The 6053-nt window shown below is 45.4% G+C and overlaps 1 long non-coding RNA gene across 2 annotated transcripts in view; it reads right to left on the reverse strand.

The window, feature by feature from the left end:
* Window positions 1–1228, reverse strand: part of LOC119717305 (uncharacterized) — a 95527-nt gene extending 94299 nt beyond the window's left edge. The window contains exons 1-2 of one of the 2 annotated variants that reach the window (XR_005266592.2): window positions 1091–1225; window positions 281–387 (exon numbers count right to left, since the gene is read on the reverse strand). This is a non-coding gene — a long non-coding RNA (uncharacterized lncRNA). Of the gene's footprint in view, window positions 1–280; window positions 388–1090 lie in introns of both variants that reach the window. The other variant, XR_005266591.2, reaches the window with a different exon arrangement.
* Between the last annotated feature and the right edge of the window lie 4825 nt (window positions 1229–6053).

The following is a 6053-nucleotide window of genomic DNA, read 5'->3' on the forward strand; positions in this document are numbered from 1 at the left end:
AAACTAAGGGAGCCAGGCCATTTGCAAGCCCCCATCTCAATAACACCAAATGTTGGGCCCACACCTGCTGGCTGATCCCTCCTGTTGTACTGAAAGTAACACCATTGCCCATCCCTGCAATCCACATCTCAAAACCACGTCAGACAGCAAACAAGAACACCGGCCTCAGTACAACCCACCACAACTGCAAAACCTCCTTCAAGCCCCAAACACCTTTCACGATACTTTTACAACCTTCTGGAGACATTTTTAGCAACCGAACATATAGCGAGGCACCTACCTTAGTCAGCGTTCACCGGGACTCCTTCCAGGGCTGGGACTGAGGCAATCATGTCCACGAGGAGCTCGAGCAGCAGTCGGGGTGGCGCAGAGGCAGCCAACGCTGCGCTGCAAGAGAGCACAGCGCCATCAGCCCCCCGGCCGGTCATGGTGCCACCGGGACCTGCTGAGGAGGCCTCAGGGCCAGCGGCCCCCAGCAGCCTTTGGTGGCTTTGTGCCTCTTCCACAACTGAACTAAATTAAAATGCCACAACCATCTTACCAAAAAAAGCCAAAAATGGAGCCTGCAGAACCAGCTACGCTATCAAAACCCATGACAAGAGAAGAGGGAAGGCAAAACTTAGTCAAAACTTTGTGGATATTTTAAGTGGAGCGGGGTGAAAGCCAGTAATTTTACTTCACGTTTTTTGTGCTAGCCTTTCAGCAATTGAGAACAGAAATTAGAAATACCACAAAAAAGCTTGCTCATACACAACTTCTGAACACAACTAAACAGCAGGCATCAGAAACTGACTTCCAGCCAACTTCTTATAAGGTTTCCTTATACTTTCACAATATAAGGTGAAGATACAACTCAATGGACTCCTAAGGAGCCAGATACATGTATGCCCTATTTGATTTCAGCCAGCAAAACTGAGGTGAAAATTGAAAGTGTAGGAAAACACCACAGGAATAACAGAAAACGAGGTCCCAAAGCTTACTATCTCCAAATAAAGCAACAATAAATAGATAAAAATCACCAGATTTAAAACATACAAGAAAAAAAAAAAAAACAAAAAACAAAAAACAAATGGATACTTTCTCAGAGTACCTCCACACAGCTACTCAGAAACCCATGACCCTCAGGCACCCTCCAAACCAGGCCTGGGTTCCCTCTGCCCGCTTTATTGGCTCTGTCCCTGATTGCTGTGGGGCTACAGCTGTGCTGGGGCACAGGCACAGGCACGGGGCACGCAGCGCCCAGCCAGCTGCTGTGGAAATAAACAGGCTTGTGCGGGAGGGCAAGGACATCGGTGTCGCCAGCAGGAAGCCTCACGGGCAGCCGGGAGGTGAAGGACAGTTCAGTCTGGCTCTGGGAAAAACATGTAGCTCTCATTTTAACTTCCCGATCACTGAAATCTCAACACAATTAAGTCTTAAGCAGATGTAGAAATTTCATCAAGGAAATATGCAAAAGTTAAGCTTTCCGGGAAAGAAACTCGGAGAGCACACATTTTAAAGAACCAATTCAAACTGTTCTCCAACACACCCTGCTAATGTCTCTGAATGTGAAAAATTTGAAGTTGGACAAACCTTAAATGCACTTTGATTGTGTGGATCACATAATGCCCTGCCCAGCTCTTTGGTCTAAGGTGTGGATGTATTTCTTTGGCAGTTTGGCTACTCCATGAGATTGCATTGCTTTAATTAAATTGAGGTAAAAATGAAGTAAAGTTAAGTAAAGACAACCAGTACTCACTCACACCAACACCCTTCAGGATTTAAAGGAAACTAAACAATTTCATTAAATGAGTCTTCCGCAGGCAGGTGACCAGCAACCAGTGATACTCACCGCCTCAGGGTGGTAAGAGCAAAACCAAAGACAAGTAGCTGCTGACAGCCTGTGATCCTGAGTTATGGGCTGAAAAGCTGGCAGACGCAATTTGATGGTAATAAATACAAACAATGCGCAATTGGAAAGATGCTCCAAAGGGTGCATATTCGATTACAGGTTTTCATTTGCTAGTAACAGTCAGGAATAAGTTGTTTTGGATTATTTAACTGACTGACCATAATAGTTAAAATAAAATTCAAATAGGAGATGTGGAATTTGGGACACCAAACCAAAGAGAAAACATCATTATATGACCCTTATCACTCCATTACTCATAAGTTTTGCATCTCCAAACTCCAAAAGGGCAAAGCAGTACTCAAAAAAATCAGGACCACTGAAAGGAAAGGGGGTAGTTTCCCTAAGTAAAGAGGCTCTGTGCAATGGGCCTCCTCCTCCTGGAAAAGAGATCACTGAGGGCGGATGTGATTGTGGCCTATAACATAATAAATGACATGAAGAAGGGAGGAAACACTCATTGCTTCTACAGTGCTTTCCTACCAGAATCAGAGAAATTTGGATGAAAGTATCTGAGATAACAGAATTGAAACAAACAAACAAAAACATTACACAGCAGACTGAAATTCATAGCCATGGGATATTCTAGCTGTGAAAAGAATAAATGAGATCAAAAAAACAATTAGAAAACCACATTAAAAATATATATATCCTGAAAGGATTATTAACCATGAAGTGCAGCCCTGGCTCAGGAAGTCCCAAAGCACAGAAGCAGAGACCACGCCAACAGACATCTCATTGCCTGTTTTTAATATCTTTTCTGTGAGTAAGCTATCGTAGGAAAAGGGATACCAGAATGGGTGCAGGCTGGATTGTTGGGCTGGTTTGAAAGGACTGTTTTGTGATATATATGAGTTAAAACATACTGTCAGTCCTGTATATAAGGGAAAACTTGGTTGGCATCTGTTAGTCCAGCTGTTGGGACAAGCTTGGACAGCTGTTCCTGGGGAAATACCCCTCAGTTCCCCAGCACTCGTGCTCTGGAAGAAAACCCTGCAACTCACCCATACTCATGCTCGCTTGGGTTAATGGGCAGTATGCTAATTGCAACATCACTGTAATTTGTATTGTACAACTGAATACTGTGCACCTATAGCTATTTTTTTTATTATTATTATTAAATTCATTGCAGATATTTTTGCTTGAAAAGCTTGTCCTAATTAGCTATGTTTAAAGTTATTTTAAGCACATCCACACACCGCATTCCTGCTTGCTAGGACACACCACCTGCTCTTGCTCTCCCAGTGGTGGGACAGGGTTCAGCCCTCACTTAGCCTCACCATATGGCTCGCTGGGGGCACAGAGGAATTTACGGAGTCAAGTAAAATTTCTAAGAGGTGTTTGCCCACCTCATAGCGTCCTAAAGGTACAGTAAATGGAGCTCGTAAGGATGAGGTTGTAGGCTTTAAAAACAAGCGTGTGGAAATACCAAGCACTGGCCCCCAGCCCTCCTGCAGCTCCCATTCAGCTAAGGACTGGGAGCAGGCAAAGCCTGAGGCCACCACAAGCATGATGTATTCACCAACCCTGCGAGGGAAGAGGGCTTTGTGTGGACTGATGGCCTTGGCTGAGCCACGTGCCTCGCCACAAATGGGGTGGGAGGCAGCCAAGTGATGTTGGGCTTCAATGATGGCCTTCAGCCATGCTGCCCAGCCAGGGAGATCCCAAATGGCCATGGAAGTTGGTTAGCCTGTACCCACGTTTCCCCATCCACAGATCTTCAATGGTGTTCTTGAACCCAGGGGTACAAGCCCACACCCAGACATCCCCTCAAGCTGCTTGGCATCCTGAGGCACTCCCTTATGACAGAAAATGCATTCAGCTCTGGAGAAAGCATGGGACGTGCGAGTAACTGCAGAGCTGGACTGAGAAACACTTCGTAATTTATCTTTTCTGCTGTAAATATCTCTGCCCATCTCTCTGCTAGGAGAGGAAATGTCAGTCTGAAGCACACAGAAATATTCAGACAAAAGGAGTTACATCTGGAGGCTTTTGTGAGATTAGTGTAGCCAAGAGAAGAAAGTGAACTTTTTCTCCCCCTATTTCCTTCCTATGTTGAGCCCCGTGTGCCTCCTCGCAGGAATTTAGTGCAACGGGAGAAGAAATAGAGGCTCAAATAAGGCTTTACAGTCCCAGGAAAGGTGAAGTTCAGTCTAAGGTATGTGTGATTTGCTCCCTCAAGGACTGTGCATGTGAAATATAGCTTAGACTTTTTTTTTTTTTTTATTTAATGAGAATTTAATACACTTCATAAACCTGATCTTCTCTTCAACACCTTACCAGCAAACCTGGCAGATTTCAAATGGCTTTCTAAATATGAAAAGTAGGGGAAATTTGTCACCTGGGTTCTTTTCGTAAAGGCAGACAATACAGCTGGTAGTGTTTAACTTTACAGTAATGGGCATATAAACCTCGTTTTCACTCCTGGCAGGTATTCTTGTTTTCTTAAGAGTTAAAAACTGCTTTTCTTTTAACCCAGGTACTGCTTGGTCTCTAGCATGTTGCCAATCTCTTTCAGGAATACACAAGGAAAAAAAAAATCTGCTATTAATTCACTCCAAAGCTGTTCCCTTTTCCCCAGGTAAAAAAAATAAAATAATAATAAAATAAAATAAAATAAAAAAAAATCCCTATAACTAATCTTCTAAAAACCCCAGCTGTTTAAAATCTTCTCAGTCACTGGAATGAGACATGAATGTTTAGATTATAAAGTTGACCAGCCTGAGCAGAGGCTCCTTCATCTACAGATCTAGTTTGCAAATGACTGCATGAAATAATTGAAACTGCAAACTTCAAGTTTCTGGATGCTTCCTACCTCCCCTTTTTCTCTTACCTCTGTCAGCTCCCCTCACTGCTGGTATTTCACAGTTGTTGGCCTTCTGCGACCATTTTGTTTCAAGCCTGCAGCTCTATTACTTGCTTTGCATCACTCCTGGTTTTTGAAAAGCAGGGTTTTTTTTTGTTTGTTTTACAGTAGAGAATTGTGCCCTCCCCACATCCCCAACATAGTTCTTGGGTTCCTCCACACCAGCCCCTACCCCACACCACCAGCAGCACCAGCAAATGCCCTGGTGCTCCCCAGATTCTAAGAAAATGATTCATTGGCTTGAGCAATTTAGTTATTTTTCTGGTGAGAAGCATTTATTTAGGAAGTGCTGTCCTGAAGTTTGTTAGAAGGACACAGCCTTGTTTTCTTCCCTGTGCTCCTATGTGCATCCTCAGATGTCTCCATGCTCACCTGAGGCTCAGGTTGTGGCACTCAACAGCTCTAAGAGACCTTCCCACCCAGGATGGCTCTCATTTCTCTAACCCTGTTCAAAGCACTCCAATTGTTGGGCCAGCTGGAGGCACTGAATAGCTTTTTGGGGCAGAAAGCACTTTGCTGCACTAATATCAAAGCATTAGGGGAGACGAGTGACACAGTGCAATGGTTTTGCAGTGCAGGGAAAAAATATCCTGCACACAGTAAGCCGGGTGTGAAAGTGATCTTCTCAATTTCTCCTTTTAGCACTTTTGGTTGCCTAGTGAGAAGCCCAAGATGGAGTTAGCAGACGGGTCTGCAAGGCCGGTGCTGGCAAATGTGGAAACTTCTGCAGCCCCTGGCTCCGGCCCCGGCTGGTCCCCGCTCTCCATGAATGCCTAATTGAGGACGCCTGGCTTTTTCCGCAGGGGCGGGAGCCAGTTTCCAGACAGGGCACATGGGCGGATTCTGTAACTCTGAGCCTTGTAAAGTTTTAGCACCCAAAAAACGCCTCACGTCTGCAGCGTGATTCAGTGAGCTGGCGAGCGAGCGGCCTATGGGCCGGGGTGATGGTTGTTGCTGTTGGCAGGGCAGGAGCGGGGGCTGAGCCGCCCTCCCGAGGACAAGCAATGCCGACAGCAAATGTTGCCTTTTCCCCAAGGTGATGGGGTCAATATCGCCTACACCCTGCCCGATAACATCCCATGAGAAGCTCCCAGTTTACTAATTTCATGCTATTCCTTCCTCGGTGGGCCTGACCCCACACCCGCCAAGCAACGGGGAGGACGGCGCAGTCTGGCCTGTCGCGGATGAGGGGGTTTGTGTTAATCACATGGAAATCATTTTGGACAATTAAGCATACAGATGAAAGGCCAACTGGCTGCACATGTTGTGTGGGGCACGACCTAAAAGCAGCCCCAGTGA

The sequence above is a fragment of the Anas platyrhynchos genome, chromosome 6, assembly GCF_047663525.1.
Source record: "Anas platyrhynchos isolate ZD024472 breed Pekin duck chromosome 6, IASCAAS_PekinDuck_T2T, whole genome shotgun sequence".
In the NCBI taxonomy this organism is placed as follows: domain Eukaryota; kingdom Metazoa; phylum Chordata; class Aves; order Anseriformes; family Anatidae; genus Anas; species Anas platyrhynchos.